This window comes from Ambystoma mexicanum, chromosome 13 (assembly GCF_040938575.1).
Source record: "Ambystoma mexicanum isolate Mex_15411 chromosome 13, UKY_AmexF1_1, whole genome shotgun sequence".
Taxonomy (NCBI): Eukaryota; Metazoa; Chordata; class Amphibia; order Caudata; family Ambystomatidae; genus Ambystoma; species Ambystoma mexicanum.
Genome location: NC_090938.1, coordinates 81,210,047 through 81,227,800, shown reverse-complemented (window position 1 = coordinate 81,227,800; position 17,754 = coordinate 81,210,047).

Below are 17,754 nucleotides of genomic sequence, written 5' to 3'. Positions count from 1 at the left end.
TTAGAAACCTTGGAAAATGTCAAGGCATGCCGCAGCGTGCGACTCATGGGAAGGCCAGAAGCGGAGTGGCCGGAGGAAACGGATGTTTGTCATTTCATTTGAATGTAAATGCCCCGTAGTGACACTCAAGAGGCGATCTAGGCTTGAGCCTCACATCCCAAGAGCCAGCAGAAGTAATGGCCACACAGTTCTGTTGTCCCTGGATCTGCGTCACCTATAAGCTGCGCTCTGCTTACATCTGACCTCTGTGCCTGATGTACCTTCTGTCCCCAACGAGCAGGCACCGGTCTCTCTACCGAAGAATAGAATTTAGGACAGTATTCTGCTCATTCAAAAAGGAGGTACACTTCCTGGGGTGCAAGATCTAGGCATGCCCTGATTTGAGAAACAGGGTGCTACTTCTGTAAGCAGAAAACATTTGGAGCATATGAAACAAAAAAAAGATTGAATGAATAGTTTTTGTTTTCTTTCCTTGAAACCAAGCTTTTTGAAGTATTTCACTCTACATTTACACAAGAAAAATATACACGTCACATGAATTAAATGCTAAAACAATTTCTAAAATGCACATATTAAAATAACAATTTGGTGCATAATCGCCGTTTTATATCCGTCCATGAAGCATGTTGAACAGATGATTCGGGGTGCAATTAGGAAGAGCCTAATGGGCTGGCATTACTTTCCACCTGAGCAGACCAAGATGTACCTGCAAACCCAGCTTCATGCCACGTGTTCTTAAACATGGCTTACGTCATGGCCTCCTCCGCCTCTGGTGGTATCTGCACACATATTGACAGCCTGTCAGGTTAACCCCTTAACTGCTGGGCACTTGGAGCGAGGCCAGATGGTCCGGCAGCCCTGTTATATGGTTAATTCAAGGTGACCTTCTTTCGACCTTTGGTTTTAGGATTTCCCTCATTATCCTCCCAAGGAATGAGTCTTCAGGTTCAGACAATTTCACAACACAATACAAATGTCGAGACAAGACAATCTGCTTATTACAACATATTGCTCAGCGAGTACAGGATGCTGGCAAACGTGTCACTGATTGCATCAGACCCGCTTCTATACTATTCAGAGCATCACAGGTTTGTACCCCTCTCCCCCCCCCTCACTCCCTACATTGCTAATACTGGCTGCTGACTTGTCTTCTTATCCTCTCTTACCCATTTTCTTTTTTGACTCTTGTGACTTAATCAAAGGATAAGTGACCTGAATTATCCAGATGTGTTGAACTAAAACTCCCATAATTCCTCATCATAGCTATGCTGTTTAGGGCTGATGGGAGTTGTAGTTAAAAACATCAGTAGAGCCAAAGTGTGCAGCCCTCTGACTTAATGTATTGACTTTGTAGTATTATTTTGCCAAAGGCCAACAAGTTACATCTAAATCATGGTCATCCAAATGTGGTTGTGCTTTCTGCACACCGCAATCCTTTGCACCTGGTGATGTGCCGCGACTGAGCTGTGTGTGGGGTGTTGTTTCAGGCTTCAAATCTCAAGCTGCACAGGCAATTTGTCTCATTTAGAAGTGTGTGACAAGCATAGCTTTCCCAGTCCATCATCCAGCCTTCCGCCTCACTTCAAAACCTACCTGGTGATGCTCGCTATTTAGTGCAACATGACTGCACAGTCCTATTCCCCAACTGGAAGAGGCCAGCAGGCCGATTCATGGAATCAATGTGCACCGAAAAAACGGCGCACGCATGCGAAAACGTGCGATTCGCAGTGAAATGGCGAAAATCGCAGTGCAAGTGCGATTATCGCACAGAAAACATCGCACATCAATTCATGGAAGTCCGTGCACGCGCAAAATGTGGGATGTGCGCTGAAAAAGTGCGCGGCGCATGCTGACGCACGCTGGCGCACAGGTCATCGAACGCCATGCGATAAGGCCACAGCGAATTCGCACATAGCGCGGCGCACACAACAAAAGTAGGCGTAACACGGGGCGTCACACGCAGAATGGGGAACAACTCGTGAAAATGTGGGTGTCACGGGGGAAGTACAGCATGCAAGTGCGCAGAACACCCACACGCTTGCCTGCAACACGTATTCATGGAATCGAATAGGGAAAAACAGCGCACGGCCAAAGACGCGCACAGGCCCATACATGTCCGCCACACGAAAGCAGGCGGTAGCGTCCCTGCGCAGGAAAAAAATGTGCGCCAGAGAAGGCCCACACGCGATCGGGCCTGGGGGAGCGTGTGCGTGTATTTCAGAGGTGCGCGAGAAGTATCACACGTGATCGGGCCTGGAGGAGCGTGTGCGTGTATTCCAGAGGTGCGCGAGAAGTTTCACACGCGATCGGGACTGGGGGAGCGTGTGGGTGTATTTCAGAGGTGCGCGAGAAGTTCCACACGCGATCGGGCCTGGGGGAGCGTGTGTGTGTCTTTCAGAGGTGCGCGAGAAGTTCCACACACGATTGGCCTGGGCGCGTGTATTTCAGGGGTGCGCAAGAAGTTTCACACGCGATTGGCCTGGGCGCGTGTATTTCAGAGGTGCGCGAGAAGTTCCACACGCGATTGGCCTGGGCGCATGTATTTCAGGGGTGCGCGAGAAGTTTCACACGCGATTGGCATGGGCGCATGTATTTCAGAGGTGCGCGAGAAGTTACACACGCGATTGGCCTGGGCGCGTGTATTTCAGGGGTGCGCGAGAAGTTTCACACGCGATTGGCCTGGGCGCGTGCATTTCTGAGGTGTGCGAGAAGTTTCACATGCGATTGGCCTGGGTGCGTGTATTTCAGGGGCTCGCGGGTGTTTTCACACGCGATCAGGCCTGGGGGAGCGTGTGCGTGTATCTCAGAGGTGCGCGAGAAGTTTCACACGCGATCGGGCCTGGGGGAGCGGGGTACGTGTATTTCAGGGGCTCGCGGGTGGTTTTACACGCGATCGGGCCTGGGGGAGCAGGGTACCACTCACCGTCTGCCTTGCGTGTAGAAGAACGCTTAGCCACCACCCACCCGCTGTGAAGTAATAGCGTGTGAACCCCAACGCCTGCAAAACACACGCACCGCACCCCACGAAAAGCAATGCCCGTGCGCGATACGTCACAGACACGCATACGCGCTAAGGGCCGTTGGTCCAATGGAATCGCGTATGCTTGCTGACGCGCTTACGCGCTAAGGGCCTATCCTCAATTCACACGCTGACGTGCAGAATTGTCACGTGCCAAATCACTCTGTATCAAGCTGGCCACGCGTAAGCACACGGAAGACCACGCTCCTGCCCAAAAGGCTGAATTACTGCCCCCCAGATCGCAGAGCAGCCTCCCACGAGCCATCTGCTGCTGCCTGCCCACCTGCTGCCACCGTGCCCTGCCATTTGGTGCCTGCACATCAGCCATCTGCAGGGGTCCAGTTGCTGTATTTCAGAGGTGCGCGAGAAGTTCCACACGCGATTGGCCTGGGCGTGTGTATTTCAGGGGTGCGCGAGAAGTTTCACACGCGATTGGCCTGGGTGCGTGTATTTCAGAGGTGCGCGAGAAGTTCCACACGCGATTGGCCTGGGCGCGTGTATTTCAGGGGTGCGCGAGAAGTTTCACACGCGATTGGCCTGGGCGCGTGCATTTCTGAGGTGTGCGAGAAGTTTCACATGCGATTGGCCAGGGCGCGTGTATTTCAGGGGCTCGCGGGTGTTTTCACACGCGATCAGGCCTGGGGGAGCGTGTGCGTGTATCTCAGAGGTGCGCGAGAAGTTTCACACGCGATCGGGCCTGGGGGAGCGGGGTACGTGTATTTCAGGGGCTCGCGGGTGGTTTTACACGCGATCGGGCCTGGGGGAGCAGGGTACCACTCACCGTCTGCCTTGCGTGTAGAAGAACGCTTAGCCAACACCCACCCGCTGTGAAGTAATAGCGTGTGAACCCCAACGCCTGCAAAACACACGCACCGCACCCCACGAAAAGCAATGCCCGTGCGCGATACGTCACAGACACGCATACGCGCTAAGGGCCGTTGGTCCAATGGAATCGCGTATGCTTGCTGACGCGCTTACGCGCTAAGGGCCTATCCTCAATTCACACGCTGACGTGCAGAATTGTCACGTGCCAAATCACTCTGTATCAAGCTGGCCAAGAGTAAGCACACGGAAGACCACGCTCCTGCCCAAAAGGCCGAATTACTGCCCCCCAGATCCCAGAGCAGCCTCCCACGAGCCATCTGCTGCTGCCTGCCTGCCTGCTGCCACCGTGCCCTGCCATTTGGTGCCTGCACATCAGCCATCTGCAGGGGTCCAGTTGCTGTGTCCACCCCTGCTGGAACAGAACACTCCCGACTGGGATACCATCGCTCCACAGCCCAGCCCCAGGACCCAGTTGCCCACCCACGCCTGCCTCGGGGGTCGCCATGTCGGGGCAAACACCACCCGAGACCACTAGCGACCCCCAGCCAGAGGGGCAGAGGGCCACCAGCTCAGTCAGAAGGAAGTTGGTGTCCTGGTGGAGCTTGTCCTGGGGCATTATGACGCCCTCTTCGGGGGGCGTGGCCTGGAGCTCATGGCGAGAAGAGGTTGAGCTACGGAGCTCTGACCGAGGTGCCGCTTCTAGATCCTTTTCGCCACATTTAATCCTCACCCCCAGCGCTGGAAAGCAGCTACGAGGGTAGCAGAAACAATTCTCCGCAGACTTCTGCAAACCCACAGAAGAATCGGACCCGTGGAACTTGTGGAGGTCCAAAAGAACAGGGACCCCCCCAGCCTCCACCCACATCCAAGATGGTGCCTAACCAGTGATCTGGAGTCGCCGGCAAAATAACCCCACCAGACCCCCTCTGCACGATTCAACGAAAGCGACCCTTCTGGAGAAACTGTGGCTCAGGAGAGCTTCTCCCTCCTGCCCAGAAACACGCAGTCCTCTTATGGGACACCCATTGACAGAGATCCAGCAGACGCGAATCGGCAGGGAGATCCCTGCGCCGGAGGCGGCAAACCCCCCTCCTACCTGGGAAAGCGGAGGGCACGACTAATCGAACAAACAGCCCGCCGACACTGGGAACGCAACTCCATGCGAACCTCCCTATCCCTGCTGAACAAGTGAACGAGTAGGCGGTCGACGGGAACGGGGTCCCCGCCGACCTCCACACGCATCCAAGATGGCGCCTGCCCAGTGACTCTGGGGCCGCCGGCACCAACAGCGTCTCCCGTCTCCGCTGTGCGAAATACACGCGGCGGAGTCCCTGAGGCAGTCGCGACCAGGAACTGCCTCTCCCTCCCGCCCTGGGACACACAAAACCGTGACCCGACATCCAACGGCAGTGATCCAACTAGACCTGCGAATCGGCGAAAAAGTGCCCAGAGACAGCAATCCAGCCTCCCGCTTGAGGAAGAAGAACGGAACGACCTCCAGGACCATCAGGAACAGGCATCCCAATAAACCGCTCGCCGCGGCGGAGAACGCCCGCTGGTGCGCTTGTGGCTGGAGCGGTACGGGGAGAGACAGAGCGAGAAACAACGCGCGGAACAGCCGGCTGAGAGCCCCTTTTCCCCGCTCAGCCCCAGCACCTGGCAGGTGGTGTGACCAGAGGTGAGGAGAACCGTGGGGAGGGAGCGCCAACGGTAACACACCGTACATTTCATGGGATGTGAAGCAGGGGCTTGAACCACCCAAATGACCAAGGGCCCCCCCTAGGACCCGGCTGCCGGGCCGCGACAATACGCCGGGGTGACATTGCGCAACATAATAACGCGCTGGCAACACACCTGGTATCACCTAAACAATTAACTATATCCCAGGGAAGATACGGAACGGACCCCTTCTCACACAGAAACAACCAACAACTGGAATACCCCGTTGGCTCAGAAACACCCCAGCCAGAACAACTGAACAATGCCCCAACAAAACCACAGTATGGCTAACAGAAACAAAGGGAAAGCAACAACCCTGGACAACTATGTCACTGCTAAGACAAGAAACCCTGCACAACCATGCCCTTCCACCCCAGAACCGCCACATACAAGGGCAGATGAACCCGCCGACAACCAATCACAGGTGTTAGAGGCCATTGCGTCACTACGGACGTTGATAGATACAAGGATTGAAGAATTTAAATCTGAACTCCAACTAATGCGTCAGGATGCCCGAAACCTAACAGGGAGAGTAGCAAACACTGAGACGGCCATAAAAGAGACATCTGGAGATACAGGAGTCCTGAAGGCGAAGGTGTTGGACTTAGAAAGGAAGGTGGCGATGCTAGAGGCAAGATCCGAGGAAGCCGAAGGACGGGCGAGGAGAGGTAATGTCCGAATACTTGGGGTGCCAGAAGGGAGCGAAGGCCTGAACCCAACTGCCTACATAGAGTCCCTGATACAACAAGAGGTAGGCGCCGGGAAACTAACACAAGGGTTTTCAGTTGAAAGGGCACATAGATCCCTACAGAAGAGGCCCCCACCTGGCTCACACCCTCGCCCCATAATTGCCAAAATACTCAACTTCCAAGATAGAGAAATCATCCTGAGACACTCCAGGGAAGAAGGGCCGATAGAACGAGACAACTCCAAAATATCCATTTACCCAGACTACACCCAAAAAGTCCAAAGGGAAAGGAACTCCTTTGTACCAGTAAAAGCTAGGCTCCGTCAGCTCAACCTGAAATATATGCTCCTCTATCCCTCGAGACTGAAAGTCATCTTCAAAGGTCGAGCGATATTTTTGGAAAACCCGGAAGCCGCCAACATGTGGCTGGAGGACAATAACCTCGCAGAAGGCAAAGAGGCCCACCCAACAGATCCCAGAGACACACCCACCCCGGGTAAGTGAAGATCACAGCTACCCAAGCTCCAGCGCGACTGAAGCAAAACACAGGGCGACCAGGAAATAAGCAGGTAATCCATACAACAGTTGGCTAAATAGAAGCGGCCCTCGCTCGGCCTCCCACCAGGCACAGGACGCTACCCCCACAGACAGTTTGACCCCGCTCGTGCCTGAAACCCGGATGGGTCTGGAGGACACGAGAGCGCCCGAGCGCCGCAGGATGAATGCAGCCGCTGGGCGCACCAGTTCCAGTTTTGTTAATTATGTTAGTTATAAAGTCTTCGAACCACTAAAAACCAAAGAGGCACCGGATGGGACGAGCTCGGGACCCGGGGATAAAGAGATTCCTGAACCAACACCCGAAAACCCGCAGCTGGAGGGAGAACCAACCTGGGAAAACAGGGGGGCACCTGAGGGGACAGAACCCAGATACCAACTAAATGGCAACCCAAATTAAAGTTATGACATGGAATGTGAGGGGAATGGGCTCATACTTAAGGAGAAACCGGATCCTATCCTACCTCCGCAGAAAAAAGATCTCAATCGCAATGCTACAAGAGTCCCACCTCACAGAAGAATCCACGTCCAAAATATCGGAGCGTTGGGGTGGCACCGGAAGGGGAGCACACTATTCCAAATATGCTAGAGGGGTATTCACTTGGGTGAACCCGAACGTGCCATTTCAACTGCAGGACTTGGAAGCTGACAAAGAAGGCAGGTACCTAATTATGTGGGGGACCATTGAACACATGACCATTAGCCTGGTAAACTCCTACTTCCCACAACACGGCATACCTGCACACCTCAAGACCCTGTGCAAAAAAATGACGCACCACAGGGATAGAACTTTTATATGGGGAGGAGACTTCAACTGCGTCAGGGACGAAACCATGGACAGGTCCGAACCCCCACACCAACTGCGAAATGCCGCAACCCAGTCGCTGAACAGTGCACTCGATCACCTAAATCTGGTGGACGTTTGGAGAGAACAACATCCCACAGATCGGACCTACTCCTATTACTCAGCCCGGCACAAGATCCACACTAGGATTGACCATTTGTTCATAGACCGGGAACAAATTTCGATGGCAGACTCAACGGCATACCTTGGCCGAACGATCTCGGACCACTCCCCCCTACTCATGCAGTGGAAGGTTAGGGGACCTAGACCACCGATCCCAATGTGGAGAATGCCCACCGCAGCACTCACTGACTAGGAATTCAGAGAAAACTTGAACACAACGCTAGAGGAATACATTAAAAACAACAAAGGCTCAGTGGCAAGATGGGGCACACTATGGGAAGCCATGAAGGTGGTAACATGCGGTAGAAGCCATAGCAAAAGCGGGAGGTATCCGCAAAAGACTGAAAGCTGAACTAGAAGGACTCGAAGAAGAAATAACGAAACTGGAAACAAACCCCCAAGCCGGCCCGGAGGGGGAAGCTAAACTAAAGGAAGTCCGAGAAGAATGCGCCTCAGCATGGGATAGGCTCGCTAGGTTTGATTTCGCAACACACACCGCTAGAACGCATAAAGAAATCGACAAACCCGGAAGATTGCTGGCCTGGCTCTGCAAACGAGAGCACCCAAGACACATCCCAACCGAAATCACTGATGACAATGGGACAACACATAGAACGCAACAAGACATAAACGAGGCATTTGCGGAATTTTACGCCAAACTGTACGCCCATGACAAACAGGTGCCTAGGGATGAAATCAGAGATACCTTAGAAGAAATAGGACTCCCAAAACTCTCCGACGAACAAAGAGAATCCCTAGAAATGGAGATCACCCCGGAAGATGTGGCTGAGGCGATCAGATCCTTAGCGACATGCAAGACCCCCGGAAGTGACGGCCTCCCACCCAAATTTTACAAAACATATGAAGCAACCCTCACCCCCATACTCCATGAGGTCTACCGAGAATCATATGAGAACGGGATCCTGCCTAACTCTATGAAGGAAACGATAATAACCCCAATCCTCAAACCGAACAAACCCCACACTGAATGTGACTCCTATCGCCCGATAGCGATGTTAAATTATGACAGTAAGATCCTTACTACCATCCTGGCCAAAAGACTAGCAAGAGTGGTGGGTACTATAATCCATAACGACCAAAATGGCTTCGTCTCGGGACGCAATACGATAGCTAACCTCAGAAGGCTACAACACACCATGGCTGAGACATACACGAGAGACGAGGACCTGGCAGTGTTGTCACTCGATGCCATCAAGGCCTTCGACTCCATATTTTGGGAGTGGCTGATCGAAGTGCTGAGAGAATTTGGCTTCGGAGAGGTCTTTGTGAAATGGATCAAGGTACTTTACAATTCACCAGTGGCAAGAGTCCGGACCGGAGGTATGATATCTGAACCCTGGGACATACAAAGAGGCACCAGACAGGGATGCCCACTGTCACCAATGCTGTACATCTTGGGACTGGAGCCGATAGCCATATATTTCAGGAGACAACTTTTTGATGCGGGCATAAGAATGGGAAACAAGTACGCCATAATATCCTTATATGCCGATGACGTGCTCCTTTATATAAATGTCCCCCAACTTAATGCACAAGTGGCACTGGATGTTCTGGACAACTATGCACGCTACTCCAGAATCGAATTCAGCAGGCAGAAATCTTGTGCGTTTCCCCTGGCTAGGCTCAGGGGCCGGAAAGAAACGGACCTCCCAAATGTGGGGATAAAATGGCAACCAGAAACATTTAGATACCTAGGTGTCAATGTGAGGCACACCCCGGAACTAATGCACGAACACAACACCGAAGCAGTAATAAAGGGCCTCCGAAACTCTATGAAATTTTGGTCCAAATTGCCACTAGCAATGATAGGTAGAGCAGCAATTGTCAAAATGATAATCCTGCCCCGGTTCTTGTATTACTTTATTAACATCAGTCACTATATCAGACCTCCATTCTTCAAAAAACTGGAAGCAATAATCAGGGACTTTTTATGGGGACCAGCCAGACATAAACTGTCATTGGCTACTCTCACACTACCGTACAAAGAAGGTGGGATACAGCTACCTGATCTACAATCATACTACCTAGCCGCACAGCTCACCCATGTCACGAAGTGGCTCTCAGATGACCCAACCCCCGAATCGGAGATGCTGGAACAAACACCCTCCAAGCTGTTCCCCAGAGAGACACTCTGGAACCCACTGAAGCAGACACAGAATGACCCAATGATCGCAAAATTGGGTAGGCAGATATGGTCCAGAACCTGCTTGATCCGACAAACGAAACACCCCTATTCCCCCAAAATCCCCATCCTGGTGGACGCATGTAGAACCCAAACAGACCTCACGGTAGCAAGAAGCTGGGAAAGAGCCGGACTCTATGCCTGGGGAGATATGTTCAATGACGACGAATTCAGGGAGTTCGAAACGCTTCAAATAAGGGAAGGACTCACTAGCGGACAGTTCCTGTGGTATCACCGACTCAGACAAATCGCCAAGAAGAAATGGGACAGCTGGCCGGAAGAACCCACCCCGGACCCTCTCCTACAAGAGATGTATGATCTCACGGATGGCTGGAAACCTATAACCAGAATTTACAGTCGGTTAATGGACAGGCCCAACCCGAAGAACGCACCATTGAAAGAAAAGTGGGAGGCAGATCTAAGAACCACACTAAGAGACAACGAATGGGAAAGAGCGTTAGCCTACACTAAAGAGGTGTCAAGAAACGCCAGATTTAGACAAATACAGTTATATGTATTGTATCGTACGTATATGACTCCACAGAGAGTGGCTGGTTTCAGCAATAACACTTCTTCAAAGTGTCCCTGGTGCGGTATGGATGATGCAGACTTAATGCACATGTTTTGGACTTGCGCCAGAACGAGAAAACTCTGGTCTAAAGTACAACAGACCTGCATGGATGCTGGGATGTCCAGATATGAATGGAGCCCGAAGGAATGCTTGTTAGGCATATATCCAAGAACAAGCAAACACAAACACATAACCAAGCTGATGGACATTTCCTGTATATTAGCCAAAAGAACAATAGCAATGGCATGGAAGGTGCCAGGAGGGCCCAGGAAAGAGAGATGGATCAAAGAATTGGAGAGATGGACCGAAGCGTAAACCAGAGCATGGCAGGACGGAACTAATACAGAAGACGATGATGGGAATGACACTCTTGAATCATGGAAAGCGCTCCTCCGAGACATAAACTTTGCCGCTGATCACAAGCCCCTGTAGGCAGACTGCCTATGTCAGCGAGAAAGAACAAAAGACCACCCTAACGTCAAGGGTTCCCTGGCTGGGTCTCCCCTGGCGTCCCGGAGCTTCGGCCATCCGGATCACCTGCCCAATGTGAACTTGACAATCATATAGAAAGAAACGAAGACTGTTTAGGTTATTAGTTTAATCTGTTTTCATGGTTTTGTTTCTTTTTTCCGTTGTCACCATTTGTATGTATTGGAACAAAAGTTAATAAAATACGTTTATAAAAAAAAATGATGCCCTCTTCGGATCACCACGCGCCGACAAGGAAGGACGGGACAGGATCTGGGACGACTTTGTGGTTGCCATCAACGCGGATGGGGTGGCAACCCGCAACATCAAGCACGTCAAGAAGTGCTGGGAGGACTTCAGGTCCAGGACCCTCATAAAGGCCCGGCGCCTCGTGGAGGGGGGCTGGGGCAGCATGAGTACCATCCAGATGAGGGTCCTGGAACGCGTACGCCCAGCGCTCCATGCCCAGATCCTTGAGCGGCAGACCCGTCTGGAGTCGAGCGGTAAGTGGCCAAGCATTGCTGTGTGAGACAGGGCATGTTGCAGCGTGCTGGTTGTCTGATACTTGCCTGTATGTGTGACATAGGCCATGTACGCGTGTGTGTGTGCAGGGACATCATGGTCATGCATGTGAGACCAGTAATGTGTGAAGCGCACGGTTGGTGTATGTGTTGAAATGTAACATGGGGAGCCCTATGCAGAATGGACACATGAGAGCATGCCAGTCTCTGTTCCTGGACATGGGTGTGGGTGAGGGATGGGTGCTGATGCCATGTACATGTATGGTGTCCATGTCTGTGTTTCTGACCTGCGTGTCTGTGACTTGTGGATGCCATGGATGCATGACACATGTCGGTGACAATGTTCAGATTCACTGATGCAGCCTAGTTATCCTTGCATCCACTGTGTCTGGGGTGTACGAGTCCAGATGGATGAAAGTATGTTGAAGTGTGTGCATGTGATAGGCATGACCCATGATGCAGTGAGTCCAAAAAAAACATTGTATGCTTCAAGAGTCCCTTGGACATGTTTGCTTATGTCCATAGCATGTGCCATGCCTGTTACTGCATGTGTTTTGCCTGCACTGACCCATGTGTTGTGGAGGGACATGATGGAAGTGATCTTTGACAGTGCCACTCATCTGCTATTGCTTCCTGTCTAGGGGACCATTGTACAGTACACTGATGCTTGTGTTGTATGTCTACCTCTACACAGCGCAAAGTGAAGAAGAGGGCGGAGACAGCACTGTGGAGCTAAGCGGCGGGGATGCCCCCACGGCTGCAGCGGAAGGGTGGGTGAGCCCCCACAGGGGCTTGCAATGGCAGAAGACGGTGTGGAGCTATCCAGGTTGGTGGTTTCCACAGAGGAGGAGGAGGCCGCTACTGAGCCGCATATGGGGCCTGGTGGGGGCATCCCTGCTGGTGCAAGTGGTGCAGTCCAGGGGCAGGGGCAGGAGGCAGCACAGGTCGCCGTGGAGGCACCTGTGCATGTCACTGTCCCTGATACTGTCTCTGCACCACCATGCACCAGCAGGGATGCCCCATCCCAGGCCCGTCCGCAGGTAGGGGGGATGTCCATGTCATCTGACTCCCCTCCACCTGGGGTCTCGTACATGCCGTCGTGCTGGCACAGGCAGTTGCGTCGGAGGCAGCGGCAGGCTCGACGTGGGAGGCATCATGGCTCGGGGCCATCAACATCAGGGGTGCAGGCATCGGCCGGAGGGCAGGAGAACCCTGGAATGGGAGTGGCTTCCGTGTGGGAGCGGTTGGGCCAGCAGATAGGTGCGGAGCGGCAGCGGGCAGAGGAGGAACGGCTCACAATGGTCAGGGCGGAGAACTCCATGCGGAGGGCGCTGAGGCAGGCTGAATGCCTCGAGGGTCTTCGCAGGGAGTTGGAGCTGGACACTGCATTATCCCTGCGGGACCTCGGGGCCAGGGAACATGCCCGCCTCCAAGCAATTGAACAGAAGTTCGATGATGCCCTGGCCCATGACAACAACCAGTGAGCCGTCGGACTAGCCCGCTGCCCTTGTAAATAGTTATGTAGTTAGTGTTAGGTTTCCTTTGCTTTTTTATTTATTTTGGACCTTTTGGACAATGGGCCACATTTTTGTATATAGTTTTATTTTATTAGGTAGTATTATTATGTAGGTTTCATTTCTTCAGTTGGGATCATGGACCCTGGTTTGTTTATCTGTATATAGTTGACTGTTGGATTTTGTTTTTTGATTTACCCATGGAGCAATGGTTTTCGGTTTTGTTTTTACCTTGGATATACTTTCTTGAACTGTGACTTTGGACACCTTTCCTTTGGATTATGATTTGTCATTTTTCATTATTTTACGGACATGCTGCTTTTGGTTTTTGATTCCCATTGTCATTTGTTTATTTTTAATTCCATTTATGCTGTTTTTAATACATTTTTTTCATCAAACTTCAATGTGTAGTATCATCTAATTGGTATCATGCATATCATGATATGGGTTTTGAGATTCACTGACACCCATTGGGTGTATGTGAGGGCCATGTGTTCATTTCCAAACTTGCTATTGGGGTTCTATCATGTCATTGCCATTTCTAAGTGGGTGGATGCAATACTCAAGTGGGTGTTTTGCATTTGGAGGCTGACCATAAGGGCCAGGGATCTAGATTGTGATGACATGTTGGCTGGGGGACATGTGTGAGGGCCTGCTGACAGGTGCCCCGCAATGCTGGGGGGTAGGGGTGCAGGGGGACATGAGTGGGACATGAGTGGGGGCCTGCTGGCAGGTGCCCCGCAATGCTGGGGGGTGGGGTGCAGGGGGACATGAGTGGGACATGAGTGGGGGCCTGCTGGCAGGTGCCCCGCAATGCTGGGGGGTGGGGGTGCAGGGGGACATGAGTGGGACATGAGTGGGGGCCTGCTGGCAGGTGCCCCGCAATGCTGGGGGGTGGGGGTGCAGGGGGACATGAGTAGGACATGAGTGGGGGCCTGCTGGCAGGTGCCCCGTAATTTTGGGGGGTGGGGGTGCAGGGGGACATGAGTGGGACATGAGTGGGGGCCTGCTGGCAGGTGCCCCGCAATGCTGGGGATGGGGGTGCAAGGGGACACGAATTGGTGATCAGTCGTGCAAGGAGACATGTGCCTTTGCTGGGGGGCATGCCCATGTTGGGTGGCCTGCCTGCGGGACATGACCAGGGATGCAGGGTAGTCCCCTGTGGTGTGGGCTGCCTGCAGGGGCCGTGGAGGGTGTACAGGGGACACCTGGGAGGACCCACACTGCCAAATCGCATGTAGGACCCCCCGGCACCCCTGAAATACACGCACACGCTCCCCCAGGCCGGATCGCGTGTGGAACTTCTCGCGCACGTCTGAGATACACGTGCCCAGGCCAATCGCGTGTGGAACTTCTCGCGCACCTCTGAAATACACGCGCCCAGGCTAATCGCGTGTGGAACTTCTCGCGCACCCCTGAAATACACGCACACGCTCCCCCAGGCCCGATCGCGTGTGGAACTTCTCGCGCATCCCTGAAATACACGCACACGCTCCCCCAGGCCCGATCGCGTGTGGAACTTCTCGTGCACATCTGAAATACACGTGCACAGGCCAATCGCGTGTGGAACTACTCGCGCACCTCTGAAATACACGCGCCCAGACCAATCGCGTGTGGAACTTCTTGCGCACCTCTGAAATACACGCGCCCAGGCCAATCGCGTGTGGAACTTCTCGCGCACCCCTGAAATACATGCACACGCTCCCCCAGGCCCGATCGCGTGTGGAACTTCTCGCGCACCCCTGAAATACACGCACACGCTCTCCCAGGCCTGATCGCGTGTGGGACTTTTCGCGCACCTCTGGAATACACGCGCCCAGGCCAATCGCGTGTGGAACTTCTCGCGCACCTCTGAAATACACGCGCCCAGGCCAATCGCGTGTGGAACTTCTCACGCACCCGTGAAATACACGCACACGCTCCCCCAGGCCCGATCGCGTGTGGAACTTCTCGCGCACCCCTGAAATACACGCACACGCTCCCCCAGGCCCGATCGCGTCTGGAACTTCTCACGCACATCTGAAATACACACGCACAGGCCAATTGCGTGTGGAACTTCTCGCGCACCTCTGAAATACATGCGCCCAGGCCAATCGCGTGTGGAACTTCTCGCGCACCTCTGAAATACACGCGCCCAGGCCAATCGCGTGTGGAACTTCTCGCGCACCCCTGAAATACACGCACACACTCCCCCAGGCCCGATCGTGTGTAGAACTTCTTGCGCACCTCTGAAATACACGCGCCCAGGCCAATCGCACGTGGAACTTCTCGCGCACCCCTGAAATACACGCACATGCTCCCCCAGGCCCGATCGCTTGTGGAACTTCTCGCGCACCCCTGAAATACACGCACATGCTCCCCCAGGCCCGTTCGCGTGTGAAACTTCTCGCGCACTTCTGAAATACACGCACACGCTCCCCCAGGCCAGATCGCATGTGAGACTTCTCGCGCACGCGTGTTCCCGAAACCCGTAATACACGTTCCCCGATTTCCGTTTGCTGTTTGCCATTCCGGTAAACTGGTACAGGGTTGGCGCAACCCTTTGCGATGGATTTGCGATCTTGATGGCTTTTCCTTGCGCGAGGGCGTTCTTGGGGGCATAACTGGCGCTGCTGCAGGGTCGCTGCGCCACTCTGCGTCACGTCTGCTTTTGGAGGCGAGAATCCATGAATACGCTGTGCGCGGAAATTGATTTTATCGCACGCGGCTGGCGCAGACATTCGCACGGGCACGCTGTGCGCCAGCCGCGTGCGACACTTTTGTGAGAAATTCCATGTTTCTCCAGGAAAGTACTACTTTGGTTTCCACATTCCGCACTTTCACCAAATGAACATGTTCTCATGGCTAGCTGAGGGTAACAGAATGACTTTAAAGGGATGATCCAGCCTACTGATTGGCGCACTCCATGTTTTTCCATTTCCTGTATACCTTTGGTGACAGTTTCAACAAATGGTGAAATACACGCTATGTTCTGTTTGAAAACTCATGTTTAGGTCCTTCCCTTCTGCCATTACATTTAGGGCCCAATTCATGGAATTTTTGCACGGTTCAAAGTGACTTTGCACTGCTGAAAAGTTACTCCCCACTGCTGACACAAACCCTGATTCATGGAACTGTGCAAAGTGGATTGTTGCCGTGCAAGGTGGGGCAATAGATGCATGATTTTTTTTAAAAAGCCAAGCTGAAAGTGAGTGGCTGGAGAATTCATGAGTCGCTGTGGTTTGAAGAAGCATTCAATAATATGATCAAATTAGAAATGCAAGAGATGAAATATATCATTGAAGGAAAAGGAAAAACTCACTTTCAAGGTACCTACACATGAAAGGCCCAATCACTGCTCTGTTTAATCAATCCTGTGACTCACCAGCTTGGTTCAATAAGCCAACTTTTCTCTATACGCCGAACACTCACTTGAAAATCTGTGATATCCCGGAGCGGCGAATCAATTTCCACCGTGCGGAATCGGCAGCGAGTCAGCAGGCCGGATCTTCATGGTCAATGATTAAGCCGCGCCAGGAGCGACTGGTGCAGCATACATTCTTTAAATAATTATAAATTGTGTCCATGATGTGAGTGATAATTGCTTGGCCTCTATAAAACCGGCCCCCGTTGGTTATTCTTTTTATCTCTTTACTTAAAAATCATTTAACACAGGAGGTTGTCAATTAGGAATGATATAAAAATGTACGTGAGAAAAGTGTTATGGGAGACACATGGGCACACAACTATATCTTTAAAGGCAACGCGCCACATACTGCCCACAGTTGAATAGACACCCAATTATCAATTTAAGTGTCAATGCTCACAGAAATCTTGATAAATTATACATAATTATTTTGATACTGTGTTATGTTGGCTTTAAATATGCACATCTTCTAAATTTGTAATATTATTATGTCATGCCTCGTTGAAAGGAATGAAAGGAAACATTTGGACATGCTCCTCAATATTAAAATGACATCAAATTAACACTTTAAGGGCCTCATTACACGGTAGGTGGTAAGGGTTTACCGGTACCGGTATTTTACCGGTACCGGTAAATCCTAACCGCCTTACTACGAGGTCCCTTTGCGAGATGGAGAATTTAACGCCAGCTTTTTGCAGGCGTTAAAAACCAATGGGGCAAAAATGGGAATGGGGAAGGGCAATGGGGGAAGGGGGAATAGGGCGGTAATTCCCCTTTCCACCAAGGCAGTGCCGGTATTTTACCGGCATGGACCAAGGTGCTAATAGCACCTTGGTCCACCGCCGTCCGTGTAATGAGGCCCTCAGTGTCAATGCTATCAGAAAGCTTTCTGACTCTGTAGGCCATATCTTAGCTTTTAATATGTATATCTTCTACACTGTGAGTATCATTATCTCATGCATCGAAAAATATTTCAAATTTCTCAGGAACTATTGAACTGGACCTTTGGAAGATGGGGTTTATGGTGCCGAGGTGTGCAACATCATTTTTGATTTACTTCAACATTTTACAAAGCTTTCTCTAGCCCAAAGGCTGTAGGGAAGTACACAATGCACAAAGCAGTCAGTAACAGAAAAAGAAAAGAAAAAAACTGTGAATACAGATTTGATAATAGTACTATCAAAACCAGATATTTATATAACAATAAACAATTCTGTCCAAGATAAAATACAACAATTAAACAGATAAAAAGGACAAGGAAAGGGTTAACCAAAAGAAAATGCCACAGAAAGGAGTAA